At 44.5% G+C, this 10266-nt stretch overlaps 1 protein-coding gene across 1 annotated transcript in view; it reads right to left on the reverse strand.

The window, feature by feature from the left end:
• OSBPL8 (oxysterol binding protein like 8) overlaps positions 1 to 9154 on the reverse strand; it is a 123520-nt gene extending 114366 nt beyond the window's left edge. Inside the window, exon 1 of the mRNA XM_080935724.1 lies at positions 8817 to 9154. The gene's annotated coding sequence lies outside the window, so the exon portion shown is untranslated. The remainder of the gene's footprint in view (positions 1 to 8816) is intronic.
• Between the last annotated feature and the right edge of the window lie 1112 nt (positions 9155 to 10266).

Genomic DNA, 10266 nt, shown 5'->3' on the forward strand with positions numbered 1-10266 from the left:
GTTAGCTAGAAACTTGCAGACAATGTCTCAATAGAGTGCCTGTTGCTATCTGTGAGAGGGGGAAAGGCTGTGAATTGTGCCCATGGCCAAAGCAGCAGCTAGATTCTAACATTATATTCTTACAAAAAGTTTACAGTCAGTCATCCTCGACCGTAAAGTGAATTCAAGGACAGTGTGGGCTACATGATTCCCTGTCTCAGAAAGAATAGAAGCAAGCTGAGGACTTGGGAAAGAGCACTTTCGAACAAGCACGTGGATCCCTAGCACCCTAAAAAGCCAGATGGCACAGCCTGTAATCCCAGGGTTGAGGGGCCCTAGAACCAGAAGACTGAGACAGGAAGATCGCTGGAGACTGCTAGCAGGCCAGCCTAACATGAAAAAGAGCAAATTCAGTGAGACCCTGTCTCAAGGGCATAAACTGAAGAGCAATAGATCAGGACTTGCAACACGAGTCCTCTAGACAAGGGGAGACACACACACACACACACACACACACACACACACACACACACACACCTGAGAATGTATTGCTTCTACAAGACTATAGGGGCAAAAGAAAGTTACGTAAAGAGTTTTAAAGTGAGTCTGGAATGCTGACTCATTCCTAACTCAAAACAAAAGAAAGGTATAGAAAGAGAGCTAAAAAGCAAACTGTCTAAGTAGAGGCTGACCACTCAGACTGAAAGCACAGAACAGGTAATGGATGGGAGTAAGGAGGCAGTGTAGGGAAGAACAGGGCAGAGACATAGAGTTGGAAGAGGGGACAAGTAAAATAAGGGAAACAGGAAATCCTACCCAAATCTTTTTAAAACTTCAATAATCAGAACCTTGGTATTATCAACTTTTTTCTTTTAAATAACTCAGGGGCTACATAATAAAATTTACAGAAAAGGAATCATAATCTATGCATACTACCTGACCCAACCTTAAATAATATTTACAAAGTCATAGTAGCAACATTACTTGCTTTTATCATTTATAAACAACCTCGGGACATAAAGCAGAGCTTGAGTTACATAGCAGAAAATGTGTTTATATAGGAAATACAAAGTACCCATAATTAGGAGGAGAAATAAAAAAAAAAATTAAAAATTCAATGTCTTCATTTGGGCTCAGCTAACTGGTAGCTTTCTTACTGTTTGGAGGAAACTTAAAATATGAAATTGATAGAACTAAGAATGGGTCAAGTTCAACAAAAGTTAGACATGGTGATACATAAACAAAAGGATCACATCACATCCAAGGCCAGCCTAGACTACACAGTGAGCTCCAGACCAGACATAGCTAACAGTGAGATCTTGTCTCAAAATGATAAGATTTTAAAATCCAACAGAAACTATGATCTTTACAAAAACGGATTTTCTTCACTCCACATACAGAAATAACCTCCCATGAACCCTCATCTATTCCCTAATAGAAGAAAAAGCTCTTTAACTAAAAATAGTGATTCTCTATAGTTTAAAATGCCTTTTCTATAGGTTCACTCAGTCTTTAAGGTAGTGTTTCTACTACCCCAGGGGACATTTAGCAATGTCTTGAAACATTTTCTAGCTGTTACAATTACAAGAAATATTCCTGGAATCTAGTGGGCACAGGGATGAGGTAACTTAGTCTCTAACACACAGGAACTCATAACCAGAAATTTACCCAGCTGAAATACTGTGTGCTAAGTTGGGAAATTCTGCTTAAGAAAACTCTTCTAGTTTTAGTTTTTCTCTCTTCCTAGTTTTTGTTTGGTTGTTTGGTTGGTTGTTTTTTTTTTTTTTATGATTTTTTTATTTTCTGTATATGAGTACTCTGTAATTCTCTTCAGACACACCAGAAGAGGGCATCAAATCCTATTACAGATGGTTGTGAGCCACCATGTGGTGGCTGGGAATTGAACTCAGGACCTCTGGAAGAGAAGTCAGTGTACTTAACAGCTGAGTCATCTCTCCAGCTCTCTTCCTAGTTCTTATAGTAATGTCTGCACACAAGTCAAAACTTTCATGGGCATGGATACTATCAGCATTCATCTAAATACAGACTCAAGGACTATCCTCTGCATCCTCACAGGCATCTCAGGTTTGCCACTGGCCCTCAGAGTCCACAGTATATGCTCTGTGTATGATGTATCAGCAACATCTCAGCATCCCCTACCTCAGCTACCATTCTTACAGAAATTCTTAGAATCTCAAATACTTCATCTACTCAACAGCTTACAGCTGGGACACCATTAGCAGCTTAACTCCAAATTTTCAGTAGTTTCAGACAAAATTACAGTCCGTTGTGGCATGTTCCTGTTTAGTGCACACCTTTCTTCCATCTGGAACCTGTTTGTTTACTTAGAGAGCAGGTGTCTGTTCATGTGGAGTGGGGATGGGGTGCCGACATATAGGTGTGTACAAGTAGAAGTGTGTGTGCAGGTGACCATGAACATACTTTTGTGTGGAGGCCAGAGAATAACCTTAAGTATTATTCCTCATGCACTGTCACCTAGTTTTTCGGAGACAGTCTATTTGAGCCCTGGATCTTCCTGATTAGGTGACACTAGCTGACCAGTGAGCCCAGGCATTCACCTGTAATCAACCTCGGGTCCTCATGCTGCACAAGCATGAACTAGTAGCTACCTAAGCAGGAGGACCTTGCAAGCACTGTACCAACTGAGCTATCTCCCTAACCCCCTGCCCCTAATTTATGGACTCTAGAGTCTTTAAAACTATGTCTACTACACCATAAGACCTCCAGCCTTCAGACTTGACTCTACAACTGGAAGAAAAGGTAAAGAAAAAACACCCACTCTCCATCATTTCAATCCAGCAGTGACAGCACAGCACATCCACCACACCTGATGACAGGGAGGACGGAAGACTGGCAAGCAGTGAACTGCACCTGTTCGTCCTACCGCTCTCTGGTATGCCTCATCCTTCCTGACAGCAGCCTTGGAACAAGCTAGCTAGCTCTTACTGCTAATTTCTGTTTATTTCAGTTTCTAGCAACGAATTCCTACATCTCTTTTTTCGAAGAAAGAACTGTGAGAAACCCACACGGCTCCATGCCTGGCCTCTCTACACACTTTCTCTTTCAGCCTGTCAATTCAGCCTGCATATGCATTTTCTTCCCCTGTGGCCACCCCTGGTCAGCCAGAGACAATAAGTAGTTCTCAACTCACAGTCTGGCATCAAGCCAGTGCTACTCTGTGTCTTTACATGTCTAAAATGCTGGTGATAAGAGAATCCATTACTGCCAATATTTATCCCCACCTAGTACAAAAGCCACACTACCGTGCACAGTGCTATTTTTCTTGGCTTCTAAACTGTTCATCTTCAATAGTAGAACAGCCACAAGACACTGAAGTATACACTTAGCACACCTGGCTTCTTCCAGTTCTCACTTGAACAATGTATCTGTGTCCTCTGTCACCAGCTTCGAACCTCACCCTTCTGCTCAACATACTGTGTCAGCTCCTCTCTCCCAGAGGGGCGGCACTCCCACTAGAGATTCGTAACTTAGAAAGGCCTTGCTTTCTTTGTAAGAAAGTATGAAATCTGAGGAACTACTGCTCACATCTCTTGGCTGCATGTAAAAAGGTAGACAGAGTCCACGTTCACAGTCCCAATGCTGGGAAAGAAGAATGCAGCTCACACCTGAGGCTCACTGACCAGCAAGTCAGTCTAGCCTACTCAGCAAGCACTACACTAGCATGTATGCACAAATACATACAAACATACCTGTATACACACACACACACAGAGAGAGAGAGAGAGAGAGAGAGAGAGAGAGAGAGAGAGAGAGAGAGAGAGGAGGGAGGGAGAGGGAGGGAGAGGGAGGGAGAGGGAGGGAGGGAGAGGGAGACTCATCCACATCACTAAAAATTGAGAATACTTTTAGTAAATGTTATACTAATTTGAAAACTCCTTGGGTTTTTGTTTGTCTGTTTCAAAATCAATGGACAGAAAGTATGATGATAACGATAATTTCTTTTAAAATACACTCTAGGGGCTGGCGTGATGGCTCAGCAGTTATAATAGCACTTGCTGCTCTTTCAGGATCCAAGTTTGGGTCACAGCACCCATATGAGGTAACTCACCCCAGCCTTCTAGATCAACGGGACTGATGCCCTCTTCTGGTCTCCAAGGGCACCTATACTCATGTGCATGAACCTACACACTGACACTCATATACACTTAATTAAACAATTTTTAAAATTTTTACAAGAAAGAAAATCCTGAAGAGTCAGGGTTTCTGCCATTCTTGGTTAAAATAGAAGACTGTGGTAAGCAGCCTTTCAATCCTTTCAAAACTCCAAGTTTATCTCGAACATTTTATATGCATCAGAGAGCTGCATGGAGCGTGAAAACTACAAAGAACTCACAAGGAAGAATGAAGCTGTGAGAGTCATACAGAATAGGTACTGGAGCTTCACAGTTCCGAGGAATCCACTGTTCCTTGTAATCTTGACAAGGGACAGCAATACAATTCAATTTTCTGACAGATTCACTTCTGTCAGAAAAACTACCTTTGAGGCATGAACGGACACTCCTGTAATAACCAGAGCAGACTGGAGGATCAGGAATTCAGTGTCAAATCTGACTACACAGAGAATTTAAGGGGAGACAGACAGACAGAAAAAGCACAAACTGAATCTAAAAAGATATTACCATGAGACAACTAGGTAAGGCAAGTAAATATGAGAACTCAGGAGAAATGGCCTAGGTAGTTCACTAATAGTTCAGTGATAGAGCACTTACCTAGTATATGCAAGGCTTCAATTCAAATTACTGTTACATGAACCAAAATAGTATTTAAAGATCTGGATGCAAAGAAAATAGCTCACATACTTTTATAACAGTTGAAACTTCTCCACATGTTAAATATTGAGGTAGGCAGTTTAAAACACATGTAATTGCATTCTCCAAACCACCACATAAGGGAAGGATAGTGTCCCACTCTACAAATGAGAAAGCCAAGGCCACTAACTTGCTGAAGGACACATTACTTATTTAAGATATGCCCAAATCTTTTTAACTGTAATATCGCCTTTCCTAAAAACTAAAGTACTCTGTATTTTCACTTTGGTTTTTCAAGACAGTTTCTCTGTATGGCCCTGACTATCCAGGAATTCCATTCGTAGGAGGCTGGACTTGAACTTAGGCTTTTGAGTGCTGGGATTAAAGCTTGTGCCACTGAGCCTGACAATATTTTCATTTTTTTTTTTAACAAAACATGCAATTTTTTTTTATCTTGGGGAAGATAAACACTGGAATAGGAGAAGAAACGTTCTTCCTAATGTGACAAAAGATAAAAACAACTGTGCTGACTTTGTGTAACATTTGTTTTGTTGGCTGAAACTTGATTGATAAACTACATCCATTCCCACCTCAATTTTTACCTTTTTTTCTTTTCTTCTTTATTCTTGCCTTGAACTCAGATGCACCTGCCTCTGACTCCAAGTGCTGGGTGGAATAAAGACTAAACTACCACCACTTCTCTCTAAAGATGCTCAGGCTGCTCTCTTTTTTGCATTTATTCATTAAGTTATAGCGGATGGCTCACAGAGGCTGTGTATGGTGATCAGAGGACAACTTAAAGGAGCTGGCAGTCTCCTCCCACCAGGGATCAAACTCAAAACGCCAGGTCATGAGGCTCGGTGGCAAAGCCACCCTGTCAGCATGTTCAGGCTAATCTTGAAGTCACTCTACAGATCAAGTTGGCTCTGACCTTGTGATCCCCTTGTCTCAGACTCCCAGATAGCTGGGTTACAGGCCTGTATCACCAGGTCTAATTTTGGTTTATTCTGTCTTACACACGCTCTGAATATACCAGGTTACCTTCAAACACACGACCTCCACCAAAGCCTACCATAAAAACCCCTTCTCCAAGAAGGTTCCCAGATTAAACAGCTTCTTCCCTTCATCATTTGACTACCTGTATCTACTTTGAGTGGGACTACCACATCCTCCACTTCTCCCGTCATGTGGGTGGGACTACAGGTTTGTTTTCCATACAATGTAGATGGCTGCTATTTTAGAGAGTTTTCACTGACTGGTAAGCAAAATGCATTACTGCTATTGTGGGGAGTGTACCTCACCTAGAGCTGTAACACAAGTAAACTCAGAAGTATGAGCTCCATAGGACTTCTTCCTTACAAGGTGTCAGATTCACAATGAGTTCCAAGGAAAAAACTCCCTGACTGTCTTCTAGAGTTCACCTGAGTACTCACTTCTGTGAGAGTATGCAGTACAGATTAAGGTAAAAGGATAAACCTAAAACCTCTGTTAGTACATACTGCTGGAAAATCTGCACATAGCTCACTTATTTATCTAGGGTCCCATGCACTGGAAGCCTACTTCAACCACAGTGCTGCAGTTAAGTCCTACTTCAACCACAGTGCTGCAGTTAAGTCCTCACCACCTCCTTGGACATTTACATTCAACCGTTCTCCTGGGGGATTTTGTTGTTGTGTTGTGTTTTTGAGACAGGATCTCAAGGCTCTCTGTAAACTCAAGGTAAACTCTGTGAACTCATTCATGTCCCAAGAACAGGATCACCAGCAAACATCCCACCCAGCACCTCAGGAGCTCTAGGCTGTACTTACAGCTCATTTATAGACCATATTTATAAGAATAAGGTATGATCTTATCTTATACTTCTGGCTACCTGGCATCCCAAGATTACTGTTATTCATAGTTTTTTGACTGTCTGGCATGTCAAGATTATTGTTACTCATGTTTACAACTTTGGATATAAGAATATCAAAGCACAATACTTCGGGTATTGCTGTAAGGGTAAGTTTTCAAAAATCATATTACAAAACACCTAAATATCAATTGTCTAAGTTATCTATCGTTCATGGGCTAGTAATTATCCAAACCAGGTTAAAACACACTAAAGCCACTCAATGTTTAGTTAAAATCTTGCAATTTGTCCTTTAAAAACAAAGATCTTTGTGTAATGGCACATTCTATAAATCATAATTGTACCACTTTTTTCAAAGTAAGCTGAAAGAAAATGTCCTTTCAAAAGGTTGCATAGATATCTCCTAAGTATATTTTTAACTCTCAATTAAAAAATGAATTCAGAAGAAAAAAACATTTTACCAAGTATCTAAATCCTATGAATGTGTTAAGAAACATTTCCCAGTTCCAAAAATGTAACAAAAGCCAGGCACAGTAGAATACATGTGGCAGTCAGGAGGCTGAGGCAGGAGGATTTTGCAAGTTCCAAGGCCAGCCTTAGCTACATAATGAATACTATCCCCAGCTAGGTAACACAACAAAACAAAAGCAAGCAAATAAAAATTACAATCCTAAATTAAAAGAGCATTCACACAAACCAGACATTCGGGAATGATCACAGGTCAATGCAAGAAGCAAACCATGTCCAGTTTTAATTAAACAAGCATTTCTAGGCACCTCTCTTGATCTTTGTGGCTCAAACTGTTCACATGGAATTTGACCGCAACAACTTAATCTCCATAATTAAAGAGCTTTAGGAAGGTCTTAAATTTCATCTATCCCCTTTGCTAACTAACACTTTGAACAAACACTGCAGTCATTCTTGCTACCAATAGAAAGAGTAACACGATAGAAATTAGTTGGACTTTATTAATAGAGTACATTTTAAACTGCATGGCCTTTTGCTTTCTTTTCCAACCTGTTTTTATAAAACTAGCATTTTAATAATCTCACTGCAGAACAGGTTCTAGCAAGCATAGCGACTGATCCCAAGCCTCAAATTTAGATGAAACCCCAGGGGAAGAGAAAGCGAAACAAGCAGTTTGCCTATACCTCAATTGTTCTTTGGAGTCCTTCAAGAGGCAAAATCAACTGTTTTAAATGGTTATCTTGAAAGACCTTTTGTTGCACTAATTTGGGGCTGCACTAACTTGAAGCTGTTAACGATAAAATTACTTTTAAGAAAACCCTGCTATACCCACGGTATTCTAATACTATTGTTACTGAAGTGTTCCAGCAGCAAAAAGGCAAAAACTTCATTAAGTTATTGAAAGCAGATATGCTATCATCAGATAAGTTTCCCCATCTGTTTAGAGAGGAACCAAGTTACTTCTTATTTCAGACCGCATTTAGTTAAAATGAAATTAGGTTATGTTTCACAACGCAGATGTCGCTCACAAAGAAGTGTTAAATGACTTTAGTGAATGGAAAATCTGCATCTACTGTTGCTTCGCATCAGCCGGTCTTGAGTGGGTTGTTCAATGAAGCAAAAGCATGCTCCATATGAAACTCCCTGGAACCTGATTACACTCTCCACGGCGTAGCAGCAAACAAAACGTAAAAGTGCAGCGAAGACACCGCCTTTTCTCCAGTGTGGCAAGAAGGCCACCGGGAGCTGAGGTTTAAGGAACACCCGCGACAGTCTCTGCAAAGGCGGGTGCGGTCTGCCGGCGAGCGGCACACTACCTCTTCAGGGGCTGTCACAGGAAAACCCCAAGTCTTGCCTTAACCGCCCCGAGCGACAAAGCGCCAGGTCTTCACCCGCTGCGCGGGGGCTTCCGGCGAGCCCCGGCGTCGCCCTGTCAAACTTCGGGAGGGGCAGACACTCGGGACCCAGAACGGCGAGTCGCCCCCATCCCAGGTCCCCGCTGGGCTTTGTAACGCTGCAGACGCACCTACCGCGGGCCCCAAAAACACGCCACCCCCGCCAGCCCTGCCAATCTCCCTCTCTAAAAGGGACAAAAGGCAGGAGAGGAAGTCGCTGCGCGGGGTGCCCAGGAGTGCCCACAGCCCGAGCTCGGAACGTGGGACTGAGGGACTACAGTCACCCCAAAGGCACGACTCCGCTGCTCCCCCAACGCAGCACGGAGCGCCACTCACCGATGCAGAGCCCCAGAGGAGGCGGCCCGCAGAGAGCAGGCTTCCGCGGGATCACAGCGACGCCGGAGTCCGGGGCCCTAGTGTCCGCTGGGAGCCCCCAACTTCTCTCGGTCGCGGTCGCCGGCGGTAACTGCGAGCCAGCTCCGACGGAGGGCACAGTCTAGCCGCGGTGGGGGCTCGGCCGGGAGCGGCGAGCGAACTCCGGCCCCTCCGCCCGCGGGCCAGGGCGGAACCCCCCTTCCTTTCCCTCCCGCTACCGCTCTCGGCGACGGCCGAGTCGAACGCCGCTGCCGCCCCGGCTGCCGCTGCCGCTGGCGCTGGCGCTGGCGCTGCCGCTACCACCGCCGCCCAGCTGGGAGCGCGTCGCAGCAGAATGCTGTCATCCACCCTGACGCCGCCTTTCTGGGCGCCGCGAGCCGCCACGAGCCTTCACATCCCAAGGCCCGCCCCTCCCGCAGCCCCGCCCCAAGCCCAGGGCCCGGGCCACGCCCTCTTCCCGTCACGTGACGCCGCAAGGAGGCGGCCCCGGCTGACTCCCGCTGGGCGGGCGAGCGGAGGCAGCTCGCAGGCAGCTCGTTGAGGTTCCGAGGTGTCACCTCGCCTCCGCGCCCTCGAGGCTCCCCACTTCAGGAAGCCCCGCGGTCGAGGGCCGGCTGCCCGCAGGTCCCCTGAGGTGAGGCCTTGTGGAAGGTGGGCCCCGGCCGCCGGCCCGATCCACACCCAGCCCAAGCGGCCCAGAGGAGGCTGCAGGTCGGAGTTCCGGCTTGGGAAGCAGGCAGGAGCGCCTGCCGGTTTCCAACACGTTCACTGTGGCGGCTCGTTTGCTGTTGGCCTCACAGGAGGTTTGAAATGTAGCTTTCGGTCATGCTGGGATGAAAATAGCCTAGCCGGCTTCCCCCACCCCCTTTTATTTTTTATTCCTAGTCATGTTCAGAATCTTCGGTGCCAGCTTTTACAGTCATTAAGTTTTACAGTGAGGTTGGTGACAGTTTGAGCAACGTGGCAATTTGATAGTACCTCTCGATTTAAAAACCAAGCCTAATTTAACTCTTCGTTTTGTTTTTTAGTACCTCAACTCTTAGCTTCTTTTTTTTTTTTTAAGCATGACCCCAGGAACCCCTCCCTATCCTGTTGAGAGGAATGGGGAATCTCTGGAAGAAAGCCAGTTACAGCACAGAAGAGAGAAAAGCTACTTAACAATACAGAAAGGACTGAGCTGCCTCCAACAAGGCGGTTTTCTGTGATAAAAATTCAATTCCTTATTCGATTATCCTTCTACTCCGGAACCAAGATTTTCTTTTTAACTTAACACGATTTCCATTACATTTCTTGACAGGAAATCAGATGACATTCGGATCCTCAGGATACTTAAATAGGCCACAGGATTCTGCCTGTTACTGATGTAATTCATAGCGGCTCTAAAAAACTGCAGACGTAGCCATTATGTTGC

The sequence above is a fragment of the Micromys minutus genome (genome assembly GCF_963924665.1).
Source record: "Micromys minutus genome assembly, chromosome: 22".
Taxonomy (NCBI): Eukaryota; Metazoa; Chordata; class Mammalia; order Rodentia; family Muridae; genus Micromys; species Micromys minutus.